At 41.2% G+C, this 14723-nt stretch overlaps 1 protein-coding gene across 8 annotated transcripts in view; it reads right to left on the reverse strand.

Moving 5' to 3' along the window:
* The window catches only part of rbfox3a (RNA binding fox-1 homolog 3a), a 594924-nt gene that overhangs the window by 499159 nt on the left and 81042 nt on the right, over positions 1-14723 (reverse strand). For 7 of the 8 annotated variants that reach the window (XM_056365235.1, XM_056365229.1, XM_056365231.1 and 4 more), the window contains one exon: positions 4112-4196. The exons of the other annotated variant lie outside the window; for it this stretch is intronic. The gene's annotated coding sequence lies outside the window, so the exon portion shown is untranslated. The remainder of the gene's footprint in view (positions 1-4111; positions 4197-14723) is intronic. 8 annotated transcript variants of the gene reach the window in all.

Genomic DNA, 14723 nt, shown 5'->3' on the forward strand with positions numbered 1-14723 from the left:
GAGAGAGAGGGAGAGTCATTTGACCTTTTCCCTTGAGATTAAGGGTGATTTGAGACCTGTCTTGCAATCACACCTCTTGCTAGGCTTCACACACACACACACACACACACACACACACACACACACACACACAAACACAAACACAAACACAATCACACAAGAGGCAGTGTGACCCTGACCACACAGTTGTTACCTTGGACATCGCCATTCCAGAGGGACTGTAGGTTATCATTGGTCACAACATGACACGCAGGAGACTTTGTGTGAGTGTGTGTCTGTGTGTGTGTGCGTGCAGACAGACTGTCAAGAAGAGAAAGAAAGAGAGGCAAATATACTGTAGGCTCCAGGAATCATGAAAAAGTGCTAAACACATGGATAAAGTAACAGAGGGAAAGAAAAAAAACACACACGGCTAGATCGGATCGGAGGAGAGACACTCAGTCAACAGCATGAGGCGAGAGGAGACACGCCAGCACCTGTTTCATTTAATATCAAGTGATACAAGCACACACATAATGTTATGACCTCTATTGATCTCCAGTGTCCAAGAGATGGTTAAGGTTGATATCAGCTTTAGAGCTTTTTTCAACTACCCCCCGAACTATTGTTAACCCTAACCTCTTTTGGGAGGGTCCAAGTCTTAATCAGGAGGGTCAGACCACCCCAACCCCCTCCAAAGGTCTCCAACCTTTCTACTCTAAGAGCTACTTTGACAGAATAAAAGGGGCTTAGAGCTCCTGAAGTCTTATATCATACTGGTTACATTCATACACATATCATCAAAACACTCAAATTGATCTCCAAACCAAATCAGATGAATAAAATCATTTAACAAGTCATCAAATATCTACATCCAAAAACATGTGAAACTGACATCAGACAAAAATGTGAGTCATGATTCAGTCAGCCCTGAACACAGAAATGAAAACACTACTGTAAATAAATCTGAGTAGAAACCAGAGAAAGAGGAAGCTCCCCTTTCTCAGTGATCAGTGATAGTTGTCAGTACATCAATGCTTCATAACAAACAGGAAGTTAAAATAGATCATTCACTACGCTTCATTTTCCAAAATGTAAACAAACATGGGCTTGGAAAAGTTTAGTTTATATCTGTTCTGTTATCTGAAGAGTTGCTGTCACTGCATGTCACCTACAGCCGATCTGATGTGAACAAACCTGACAATAACTCATTTGACTGACAACTGACAAATAATGATAAGATGTTGAAGGGGGGGTTTGTGTCTTTGTATTTGATTTAGTTGCATTTGGAGCAGATTTGCTGAGTTGTGTTGCTTAAAGTTTGTACTATACATGCATGTTTTGTAGAGACTATATTCTCTGAACCTTTGTGTGAGCTACTGGAAGCCCAGGAGCCACCTGTTGGAGACCCCTACCTTAGACAAATACCATAGATACCCAATTGGCCTGTGTGTGTCTATTGGAATTGCCAATAATTAAGTCTAAGTCAGCTCTAAAAAGTGCATACAACAGTACAGAGAGCACAGTGACCAGACCACGTCCTTAAACCTTGCTCAGACAACAGACTACAACTCATTAAGAGTGTAGCTGTTAGGGTTTTTCAATAGAAAAGAGATTCATCATTCAGCACAACTGGATAATGTAGTCTAGTGCAAGAGTGAAGTGCGTCACCCTGAGTCACTAATCTTAATTTGCACTGATGGAGGTAGGATGTTTTGCATACAGTGTCTACATTCACTGTTTAAGGCCAAGTCTAATTTCTCATTTCATACTAAGAAAAAAATAAAAAAAACTAAACTAAATTTGTTATTGAAAAGTGTGGTATGAGTTTATACTGGAGGTCATTTGCAGTAAAGGTAAAACGTTGGCAGATATGCTCCATTAAATCCACAATTCAGTAGATAAACTGCTGCGCTTATCCTTTCAGCTCGTCTCTGTGTCTGTGGCCTGGATCTGAGGGTTGCTCTGCTGCCTCGTCTCCCCACACAAAAGAGCACCTGGCCAAGCACATAATCCTCTCAGACCCCCTATAGAGCCTCCAGCTCTGGATCTCCCCCTGGAGGCCGCGGCTAACCGCTAACAACTTCTAGCATCTGGACAGTCGTCACTAAATGCTAATGACAAACACAATGAGTGGAGAGATTTCAATTGTGTGGCTGTCCAGGGGTCTAAAGAATGGGGTTATTTTTGAACAGCGTGTTAATATATTCTGCACACATTTTCAGTGATGTTCAGGGATTTTTTCCGGGGAGCGAGCGATGAGGCAGAGCGGAGAAGGTTAGAGAGGGAATAAGTGGTGGAGGTGTTCAAATTCTTCCAAGAATCTCCCCCAAAGCTACAGAATCTGTGCTGCCTTTTAAATACCCAAATCAGTTACGCCGAGAGTGCACACAAATATACACACACACACACACACACACACACACAAAAACACTTCAGTCTAGAAAGTCTCTCAGACCCCCCCGGTGCCTCGAGCCCAGTTTTTCTTGTTTTCCGGTTCTTGTGCGCCGGCGCTGCTTTCTGTGAGAGCCGAGAACGGAAACAAGCCTCCAGAGAACAAGGCATCAAACTCCTATTAACATCACACACACACACACACACACACACACACACACACACACACAAATTAATTATTAACCAACCACAGGTTCCACCATTGGTATCCACCAGCAATAATAACTTTTTGATAACAGCTACATGCTACTCGATAAACCTCAACACCATTCAGTGCAACCCTGATGTTATTGCCCCAGTTTCTATTAATGAATGAATTAATAAAAACATACATGTCAGGAATGATAAGAAGTGAGTGTTCCTAGTGACTGCTATGGTAACACAGTGTATAAAACAGAATGTGTATTTCCTTTTCTTATATTCTAGCTTCCATTGTAGAATTACACAATCTCTATACTGAGAAATGTCCTCAGGCGGATGAAAACCCTTTACAATTCATAAGCCTGAACTCAAACATAAAACAGGACTGTAGAGACCAGGGAGTGGAACAGCTGTATGTTCTGGAGAACAAAGGTGTCTTTCTCACCTGCAGTTCAGCTCACTTGGTGCAAGTGAAAGAAAAAAAAAAAAACCTGTTGTTGCCATTTAGTTTCTATCTAGTTCTTATCTTATCACACAAACATATTACAAAACCAACATGTAAACATATGGCTCAAATAAGCTCATTCATTCACAGACTGCCAGCAAACTGGACTAAAACCGCTCCTCTGTGACGTCACAAAGAGCCCAGGGAGGCGGACTTGTTTCTGAGCTGGATCTCCTTCGTTGTACATGACGACAACAACGGGGAGAAACAGTACAGCACGAGGCGTCTTGTGATCTTATGAGGGGGATAGTTACTGTGTGGTGGCTACATTTTTAATGTGAAACTCCCAGAACACACACAGCAGTGCGGGCGCCTCAGCATCATCCCTCTGTTTTGACTCATTTTCACTTTCTGATGTGTCAGGGCAAATCCCTGGCAGTTATGCATATGCGGGTTGCATGCGTGTGTTACCATGGTTACCAAATGATCTTGCATAAATATGTGTATGCAGCTTATAATATTGAGCCAACATTGGCTGCTGTAGATGATGGATGTAAAAGTAGTTTTATCATTTGGATTCATGCTTTAAAAAAAATCACACATAGTCTTGTGGTTTGTCTCTGCGCATGTGAGGATGTGGTGGATTGGAGGAGGTCCATGTATTTTACGCAGACATTTCCACACTGCAAAAAAGAGCCTGAAGGTCTCAGTTTCATTAGCTGCATTGATTAATAGACTGATCTTTGCCGTTGGCTGATACTGGATATATTCTGTTTTCATCCAGAGGACAGAAACAGATATTCTTAACAATAATGTTCAAGCATCAGTCGTGTCAAGTGTTGTCCCTTATGTATGAATATTCCAGGTCAAAGTAAGAGCTCATGGAAGACACTTAACCAGAGCTAAAGTTGTGTGTATGGACCTGTTGGTTATGTTATGTGTTTTGTGTCGCCATCATCATTTGTGGATTCATGTCTGTTGCTGACAAAACAAGCAGACAGCAGGTGTGTGTTAAAACTCAGTGGAAAATGGTTGTAATTCTGTTCAGTCCTATGTAGAAACACAGGTGGGAGCAGTGGTGACGAGGCCTACCTGTTAGATGAGCCGTGGTCCTCTGTGACTGGGGATGCAAGGAGATTGTGTTAGACTGCCAGCATCTCTATGTCCGTCCCTCCGTCTGATGGAGAAAGACACACAACGACAGAATGTTCAATGGATTTTCTTCAAAGTTTTATTCATAAAGTTATCCCATAATCTTTCAAGTAACACCCACACAGCTCTGCACTGCCCCGGATAAACAACTGTCAGTCATTGAGCACAGACACTGGAGGAAACTGGGGGTTTGTGCCTTGCTCGAGGGCAGCTTGGCAGCAGCAGATTTCCCATGTGCCTTGGCTGTGATCAGTGCTTCTGACTATATGAGTAACCATCACAGTTTATTGGACTGCTGTGACTCCTGGTCTCATCTCACTGAGAATCTATCTACAGGAGGAACAGACGAAAACAGGCTTCTGAACACTGATCTCAGGTCTGTGTTTGTGTTTGTTGACAAGACGTCATCTCTGCTTACAAGAGGGGAAGTTATGTTATGTTGTTAGGGCCTAAAAAAAATACTGTTTCAGTCATGTTTTTGTCTTCTTACATTCTGCAGGAAAAAAATAGGCCCTAAGTTTGAAAACAAAAAAAAAAGACAAAGTGAAAACAGAATTTTTTTGAAAAAGGAAAAACTGAAATATCACATTGACACTGACATTATTGCATCCTTTGCTCCGGACTTAGTTTAAGCACCTCTGGCAACGATTACAGCCTCAAGTCTTTTTGGGTGTGATGCTAAAAGCTTGCACATCTGGATTTGAGGATTTTCTGCCATTCTTCTCTACAGATCCACTCAAGCTCTAGGAGGTTGGATGGGAACCACAGGTGGACACTATATACATACATATTCCACTGCATGAGTGCACTGTATGTATGTATATACACTGATCAGCCACAACATTAAAACTGGTAACTGGTGGTAATGTTGTGGCTGGTCGGTGCACGTTCCCATTTAACACCATATACAGTATATATACAGTATATATGTGTGTTTGTGTTTGTTTTTTTTTTGTCTCTGCACACCACCACCACAATGGTTTTGAAACAAAGCCATCGTGATGTGATTGAAGTGTAGACTCTCACTTTAATACAGGGGGTTAAAAAACATATTGCATTCACCATTTAGGAAATACTAGGGGTGGGTGATGTGGCCAAAAGATTATATGACAATCTTTTTCAGTTAAATCACAATCCACGATCTGAATCATGAGTCTCCCCACAGATTTAGTTGAACTCGTGATCTCATGATTAGTTGTGCATATGGTTGCCTACACACAAGGCCTGTCACCAAGGTGAACTCAAGACCAACTCAAGGCTAAAGGCTAAAGGTCCAACTCACAAATCTCTGCATCCACTTTCCACACTGTTGCTTGATAAATGACTAAAATTACTGGTTTATTTCGAAAGGTTTTGCCAATTAATTTTCCACCGACCAACATTTAATCCACTAACCACTAAATGCTTCAGCTAGATATTATATTTTCAGAAATTAGACATGCATTTTCTTTTTTTTCAGAAACTTTATATGAATCATCTGTTGAACCACAATTGTGTTATATTGAAATTCAGAACATGCAAACTTCCTGGTTTTACATTTAGATAATTTTAGATAAGAGTTTCTGTGAGTTTTTAAGGAGCTGAAGACACCCTGGGAGATAATAGAGGGAGGGGAAGGCAGAGGAGAATGAGAACACAAAGACAAAATCCTCCTTAAGGGAAGAGGAAACACCTTTCATGATTGCTGCTGTTTAATTATACATTTGTCTGCAGTTCTGCTGCCTGGAGCTACAGTCCAATAACACAGCATCTCCAGCACTCTGCCAAACGCTTCATATAAGCTCCACCACAAACACACTCCCAACACGCTCCCTCAACAAGCATCAGCAGTATCACACCCATTTGTTTGGCAGCCAGTGGAGGCTGCAGCAGGAAGAGCACAGACTCTTTTCTCCTTCTCTGTTTAGGCTGATGTATCGGTGCTCTGAGCTCTGAGATGAGAGGTCCACGTGTGAAGTGCACTGTTAATTACTTCTTCTCATAAGAGAGCTCCGATCTCAGTGAAACATAATTGAAAATGAGTGTTATATAGCACTGTGTGATAATATGTGAAAGACATTTGTTTTTAAATTTCTGTCAGAAAATGAAAAAAACATTACATTGAGGTTGGTTTCCATGACAAAAATATTTTATTTTATTTTACAAGTTGTTCTTGATGCTCTGACCCTATAAATCACATTTACTTTCATCGATAGTCATATTTGCATCTTCACTGATCATTCTATTTTCAGTGCGTATGAATTTCGATAGCTGACGTTGTCGTTAGCACACAGCTGATTGTGTCAGCTGAGGTGTGACACTTATATAAGGCAACAAACGGACGAGACACAGTGCAGCCTTATGATGACATCACAGTGTTAAGACAGATTTATTTGACACAAAGGGTTAATGGGATTAATGGATTAGGTTTTGACTTTTAAAACCAGCTGCCGATAAAATGAATTGATTTAAAGATGCTCTCTCCCTGTCTGTGGTCTAAAGCAATGTCCCACCCACAGCACTGTCTGATTGGTTACATGTCATTAGTAAACTGAAGGCTGCTGTTCCCTACTGAGGGAAAGGAGCTATGTGTCAAAGGACAGTCAGCAGAAACCGCTGAAGTACACATCACAATCCTCTGTACTGAAGTTGCAATAACACCACGCTCTGCTGAAGGAGTTCCTTAGATGATCCAAGACATGAGCGAGAGAGCAGGAGAGAGAGAGAGAGAGGGAGAGAGAGTGAAACCATTGCTAACTGCTAAGCTAAAGTAACTAGCAGATCTGAATTAGCGAGAAAGCTGCATAAACAAGAAAAAAAACAAAGACAAAACTAGTGTAAGTTTAAATGTACAGCGGGTAATTAGCCACTGTGATGAAGAAAACGGCAACATCACCTGGGCTGAGATTGAGCAGCAAAAAACAATCAGTACTACACAAACGCCAGCAACTGGAAATGAGACACGACACTTGGGCTGCCACAGCACATCAGCACGTGAACAGCTGCTCACTACTGTTACTTACAGTATATTCTACTCAAGTAGAAGTGGAGTTACTTGTGTAAATGTACTGTCTGACCACCTCTCTGGCATTCTTCAGAGTCTGGGCTGCAGTTTCCTGGCGACCGTGCATATTATGAGTGTAAACTCAACTTGGAGTGAACTCACAAAAGTAGAAAAGATTCATAGTTTGTTGATCTCTGGTGAATTTCCTTGATCTTTTCCAGGTTTCCACATTTAGATCGCACCATGACACCTCAGCTAGCTCCATTCACAGATGTGTTAAAGTAAGTTGCATGTTATATGTTAAAGGTCGCTGATGTTCCCCTTAGCTCTGGTGGCGCCAACAAAATCAGTGATAGCTTTAAGATCTTTGTGAACCATGTGAAATATTCACACTTTGAATGTCTTCTATTGATTAATTGTTTTATTGGGTTATCTAAAAAACAATCCACTCCTTTAGGACAACATTTCAGACAGAAACTCAACATTTACCTACAGCTCAGTCTTACTTTTGGAACATATGTTAAAACAGAACTACTGTATGTTATTTTGGTTGTTCATTTGGTCTTGGCGTCCTGAAACCTGCAGATCCACCGCCCATGTCTTCTCCTCCTCTCCTTCGCCCTCCTCCGACTGGCTTACTCATCCACCGTCCCCACATTTGTCTTTTTTTAGCTCTTCTCTCTTTCTCTCTCCCTCTCTCGTCCTGACTGCCTCTTTCTTTCTCCAAGCCACCTCCTCTTTCATGGCTGCATCCTGTCCACTCCTACTTAACTCCTCCTTCAGGCCCCTTCCTGCTCTGCACTTCTTTTTGAAGAGGATGGAGGGACCAGATCAGCGATAAGGAAAAGAGAGAAAGAGAGGAAGATAGTCTTGATTGCCTTTATTTGAGACACCACAGTATTACCTATTGCATCTATTTAATGAGGGTGTTGGTATATGGCCACTGGTGAGGAACAAAGAATAAGAATATAGTTATGATATAGTTGAATCATTTCATCTCCTTATAGAAGCTATTGGTTTAAGTCAAGTTTTGCTATTGCTACATAGCTAACATTAGCATTAACATCTGTTTGTTTACCAGTCAGGCAATAAGCTTCAGCCTTTGTTGCTTTTTTACAAGAGGTTAGAGTACGCAGACTAGATGTTACAGTATTTTAGGTCCAGGCGGACTGAAGCTGTCTGATTAGCATTCACTGTTGTGACTACGTCGTTGAACAGCTCCTCGTCTTTCACATGAATGTGCTCGTAACCTGATAGGTAAACCCACTGTTAACAGAGCCAGCTGATAACCTGCAGTTATCTGTGGATGGCTGATGTTAGGCTCAGTGAAGCCAGATAACATCAGAAACAGACTGTTGAACTTGTCTTGTGGTACAGGCTCCGGCTCTCTCCATTCAAAATATCTGATGTTCTCAACACATAATTGTCTCGACCTTAAATAAAAGACATCATGACCACCACTTTTTCGACCGTAATCTCCAGAACATCATCTTATGTTTTGGCCAACATAGTTAGTGTCCCCAAAAACACATGTCTGCCTTTTTCAGGATGAGGTTCATTGTATCAGACACACTGGAAACACTATTTTAATCTTGACCTCACCATTGGTACGTTGCGTATGAACTTATCTAAGTTACTTAGCCAATAGCTAGCTTAGTAATGCTAACAATTTATGAGGAGCTAATGCTAAGTGAAAAACTCACCCAGCCAAAGTATCATGGTGTTTTAATACACGAAACGATCTCCATCGAGACGAGTGTTTTCGCTATCAGATATAGTCACCTGAAAAGGCATATCACATGACCGTTCATGTACACTGGACAAACAGGAAGCAGATCGTCTACTCTGCAGTTGGTTCATTTCTGGAAATACGGACAAGGAACAGCAAAGACAGTTGTAGCATTGAAATGCAGAATTTAATTAAACAACATCTGCTAGCAAAGACAGTAACACTTGTAATTCATTATCATGTCTTATTCATCACTGTCAAGGCTGATAAGACCCGATCAAGGAGCGACCTTGGGTGTCTGCGTCATCATTTCGAAAGGTCTCCGTTTCTGTCCGTCCAGACCACAACACAACCAAAGCAGTGTTTCCAAAAGTCTTTGTTTTAGGGGCTTGAAACCCCCGGAGTAGTGTGGACGCCAGGAGTAAATGTAGCAAAGCGTAGTGGGAATGGGTGTGTGAATGTCAGTTTATGAAATGTATACAAAAGTTACCAACTTCCTGTTCGTAGCAACACCAGGAGCTTCTTGGATTCTTCCAGGAACTGTGTAGGACAACTTTTGGAACTTTCTAAAAACCGACAATCTGACAATCTGGCCCACTTAACACACGCCAGGTGTGTTGTCGAGGTCTTTTTTTCCATTCTTCACACAACTAGTTCTAATGTGAACAACCAAGTGCTCCTTAAACAACTTCCAGTGAGAACATGGGGGAAACAGTGATTTTAGACATGGTCAGACCACATGTTCTATGAATACGTTAGTTTGAAGTTTTCTTTTTTTTTAAATTCTCTTTTTATTATGATTTTGCATGGTTCACATGTTCATTAACATTACAATTCACCATTCATCTGTAAACTACAACTGAACTCCCTAGAACAGGAATGCTGGGGTGCACCTTTATGATACTAAAAAACCTTTACTAAAGGGTTAAAAGAGAAAAGAAAAAAGAAAAGGGAAAGGGACATAAAACTTAACATTAGATAAAAGATGGTCTTACTGGTGTGACATACATAATCCATCTTTTCAAAAACACACCTTGTTGTAGTCTTATGGCAAAGGTAATTCTTTCCATCTTAAAAATGTCATAAATGATGTCAATCCACTCATCTACCATGGGTTAGTTTGAAGTTTTCTAAACCAGGAAATGAAGCAGTCAATCAAGTTAACGTGATTTACTAAATGGATTTCCACTCTAATCAACAATTATATAACAAATATGACAAATGTAAACATATAAGAGAAAATATAAGATCAGTTACATCTTTCGTAGCAAGAGTGGCGCCATCTTGCTGTACTATAACCTGTGACGTCACGGGGTTGGTTGGCTTGGCGGTTGAGACAGTGAAATAGTTGAAGATAGGGAAAGGATGGAGACTGAGGAGCCACAGGACAGGAGAAGACAAAAGGGAGGCCACTATTGTATCGCTCCTGGATGTAAAAATTAAAATGTAAAGAGTTTTACAGAGTTAAAGCCAAGGACAAAACTGTCCATTTTCATAAACTGCCGCTGAAACGAAGAGCAGTCCTGCTGCGCTGGTTGGCGGCACTGAAGAGAGAGAGCCCACCGATGGGCACTGACTCCAGGGTTTGCAGTGAACATTTTTGAGTCGGGCAAACTAGTTGTTCGCCGGACCAACAGACTAAAGCCTGGAGTTGCTCCGTCTGTTTTCAATTTCACCGCCTATAATATGTACTCTACTGACCGGCCTACATACTCTGACAACAGCGGTACAGAGGCATCAGTCCGCCGTAGGGAAAGGGCGCTAAACCGCGCTAGCCAGGCAGGGAAGAGACAGGCAGCAAGAGACCCACATAAGTCGGCAGGTACTGGTATATGTTTGAGATGAACATCATCATTGACTGCAATAAAGTTCCACAAAGTCTCTGTGAGAGTCTCTCTAGCTCTCACCGAACACTTCTTTCACTCCAAACAGCATCACTCATGAACACCTGATGTCCCCTCACCCTGACACACAGTCCGATGCACGTCACCTAGCCTAAAGATTTCCATAGCAACTCTGCAGCATGAACTGATGAGAGTTGGGCTGTACAATATAGCAGCCAAAATGAGTGTCAGAAATTAAAACCACAACCATTAAAAATACTCGGGCCTGAAAGTATTCACCTTAAACTCCCGTCATTCCACACCATACATGGTACATCCCTCAGCAAGAGGTCACAGCTGATACAAACTTCGTTAGAAATATTTCTTACCGTGACTCCGTTTCCAACAGTCGGTAACTTCAGACACTCCAGACTTTATACTCCAAACGTTATAATCCACAGACGTTATCCAACGTTCCGTTATCTTCCTCACCATTATCTCGTTTCTTCTTGCAATGCGTGCAATAAAGTTTTTTTGCTAGCTTTTCCTTCACATGGCCCGACTGCCGAAAAGCCGTCACACGTGTGTAGTGGCAAATTAAAAAATATATCGTACCCACCACGAACCAACGTATACGCACAATAATACATTTTTGGAGCAATTCTTACTTTTTTCAACCTAAAGTGTCTGACAGTCCATCCAGGAAACCGCTAGAGACCTTTTAGCTACACCGGAATTGGCTCGCAACAAAATAAGCATTTGTGATTGGCCGATGTCCGCTCTGCCTGCTCGCTACTGCACTGGTTTTATTCATGACCAACATGACCATAACAATAATAAATCAGCAATATGAACCAATAGTAGCGACAGTAGGCAAAATAATATATTTACGCATAAGGAAATGTTTCGCCTTTTACTGAAATTTACGTATTTTAGATACTATGCAAATTGTTCTGGAGCCCTCTTTTGGTCCTGGACTGCAATAACGCCACTTCATGACAGATGACTATAAAAACTAGTTCTAGTAACGATGTACCTTTGGATGGGTTAGGGTTAGACAGAGAGATAGATAACGTTATTACTCCCGTCGTCCTCCATTTCCGGTTTAACTCGGTTCAGAAATGCTTCACTGTCTTCACTGGCCAACGCACCCAACCAACCCCGTTACGTAGGCAATGACGTCACACCAAAATGGCTGCTCGCTAGTTAGCTAGCAATTAGAAATTACGAAAATAAATTAGTCATATTTGTGTTTTTTCACAATTTTTAATATCAGATTTTAGGCAAGGTGATTTTTCTAATAAATTTCCTCACTACCAGTGCCAAAAACATGCATGTTTCATTTCCGCTTTAAAACTGAAATGGAAGTGATATCTAAAATCCAAAGCTAAAAAGAAAAGAAAACAATGAATTTAGACCAATTACTGTAACAAGTAGCTGATGGAACAGATGGTGAAAACCTTCCAGATGTTGTTCCTGGCTCTGACAACACAGAGATGACCAGAACAAGACCCACCAAAACACATGCATCCAGACCCACACATCCATCTCACAGGGCATTTGAGGACAGTGCTTTCATGACCATCTTCTTGTTAATCTTTAATGCGGACATAAAGCACAGTGAGGCTCAAACACCTGCCAAGAGCTCTACTGAACCAACTGTCCAGCCTGAGTCAGCACACACACATATAAACCGTCACACACGCAGCTTTTATTGGCTTCTTGTCAACTATGCTGTCAAATACCAAAGATAGAGAATTAACAGCGTTTCACTGACTTCACTAATGTATACAAATGGAGGGATGACATGGAGTAGCTACATGCATAGGGTACTGGCTTATATTAAGATACCTGTGAGTTCTGCCAGCCCTGCAGTAAATACAGAGCTAGACTGAGTCTCTTGTGATGTTAAGATGTAACTTGCATTGAAGTGGGTCTCAATCTGAAAGAGACACGACTGAAGCCTTATTACATGCAGAGCTAAATAAACGAGCCATGTGGGGTTTTTTGTGTTAAGTGTCTACACAGAAAGAGTGAGTCTGCTACAAATACAACAAGGCAAACTGTCAAACTCAACAAGCTTAACAATTACCTTGCCAGAGCCTCCACCAGCTGAATTACCATATTTAAAAGGAGTGCTCTACTTGAGGACAAAGATAATGATGGTGGGCTGAAAATAGCGTCAGTGAATTAAACATTCATGCTTGTGAACACATGCACGTGTGTGTACATGGACACAGTCATGCATTCATACATACATATCACATATCAGCAACAGACACAGATATACTGAACCGGTATGTTGTCTTCACTAAAGATAACATGTAGGAACTGGGCTTCATCTGACACGGGTTTGAAGTCAGTGACAACATGATGGAGTGAAGGTAAATCCAAGATGGAGTCAAAATTCCTTTCTGTTGCCAATCTGCATTCAGGAATACCATCTGGGGTCCATCGTAAAGTCTTCAAAAAAGTCATTAATTCTACCTATAGTGCATTCAAACGGGAATTTTGAAATTTTGGAATGGAAAATACAATTAAATATGTTCAGTTTCATGCTGGTGCTAGCTTTGAACACTTTGCAGGTGGATGAAATTTCAACATTGTCTTGCTGATAAAAACTAATTAGGGCCAAAGCACCAACTAGTGCAAGAACCATATTGGAATTGTTCTGTTTATTTTTTTTCCGTTTTTCCTCCATAAAATAATTTTTTTTTGTTAAACGGCCTGCTTGTGGCGCATGTCGATGTTTCGCCATGAGGAAAAAAGTTGCTATAACTCCAGTACACATTGTCCAAACTGCCCCAAACTTCATATGTTTAATAAGAGTCCTGGCCTGAAGATGTCAACATGCCGATATTCATAGCTCCCTCTTGTGGCGACAGGAAATCTCATGTTTTACAATTTAATGTGCTCCTCCTAGCATGTGGAGCAATGTGAAAACTGTGACTTTTTGTTGAACAGCATTACTGTGGCGGTGTGGACAATTTTAATGTTTCGCCATTAAACAGGAAGTTGTTAAAACTATATTACACGTTTTCCAATCTGGCCCAAACACGTTTGATGACAGTCCCCCATCTACATGCTAATATGAAGTCATAGTCATAGTCATAGCGCCTCCTACTGAAAACAGGAAATAACCCTTGAGTAACAATCATCATTTAATTTACATGAAATTTTCATGGTCTGTTTTACACTTGATTTACAGGAATATAATGTTGGTGGCATCAAGTTGTCTCCTCTTTACTACTTGGGATCAATCAAGATCATACATTGCATAATATCACATTATTCATCAAGAGTTGCTATGAATCCTGTTCAAGTTTAAGCTCATGTCTATGATGCCGACTGAGAAGTAAAATTACAAGAGCAAAACAATATACTGTAACTGTTTGTTTGGAATAAAATGAGTTAAGACGAATTAACTTTTAGTTACTCAAATGACTGTCACCTTAGTAATTAGGGTCACGGAAACTTTCTACTTCCTCTGATGTATTGAGGTATTTATTGGCTCGTATATGTGTTAAGCTGACAATCCTGATCATTCTGACAGTACATGAACGCAGCACAACACCCTGGCCTGGCTCCTTCTCCCCACAGATAACACCTGTAGCTTCTGTGTCTAATGCCATTACTGTACATGAGTCACTTTGGTAGTGTGGTGCATTGTGGGACAGGCCTGACAAAAAGTAACAGTGTTAGCTGCACAGCATATCTTCCTGTTCCACATATCTCCCTCCATGACATGACGGTCAGAGAATGGCAACCACCACTGGGTGCTGGGCTGGAGAGGAAAAACTGAAGGCTCGAATTGGAAACCGTGTGTGTGTGTGTGTGTGTGTGTGTGTGTGATGTCTCTGAGCCCGGATGGTAATTGTCAGGGTTTGGCAGGGCAATCAGTTCCATGCCACTGAGTGCCACATCTCGACATGTTCTATAGCAACTCTCTGTACACACATACACACAAATGTACACTCCAGACGCCTGACCCCCCACACCTGTTCACTGGCGTGAGAC

The sequence above is a fragment of the Seriola aureovittata genome, chromosome 21 (genome assembly GCF_021018895.1).
Source record: "Seriola aureovittata isolate HTS-2021-v1 ecotype China chromosome 21, ASM2101889v1, whole genome shotgun sequence".
Classification (NCBI taxonomy): domain Eukaryota; kingdom Metazoa; phylum Chordata; class Actinopteri; order Carangiformes; family Carangidae; genus Seriola; species Seriola aureovittata.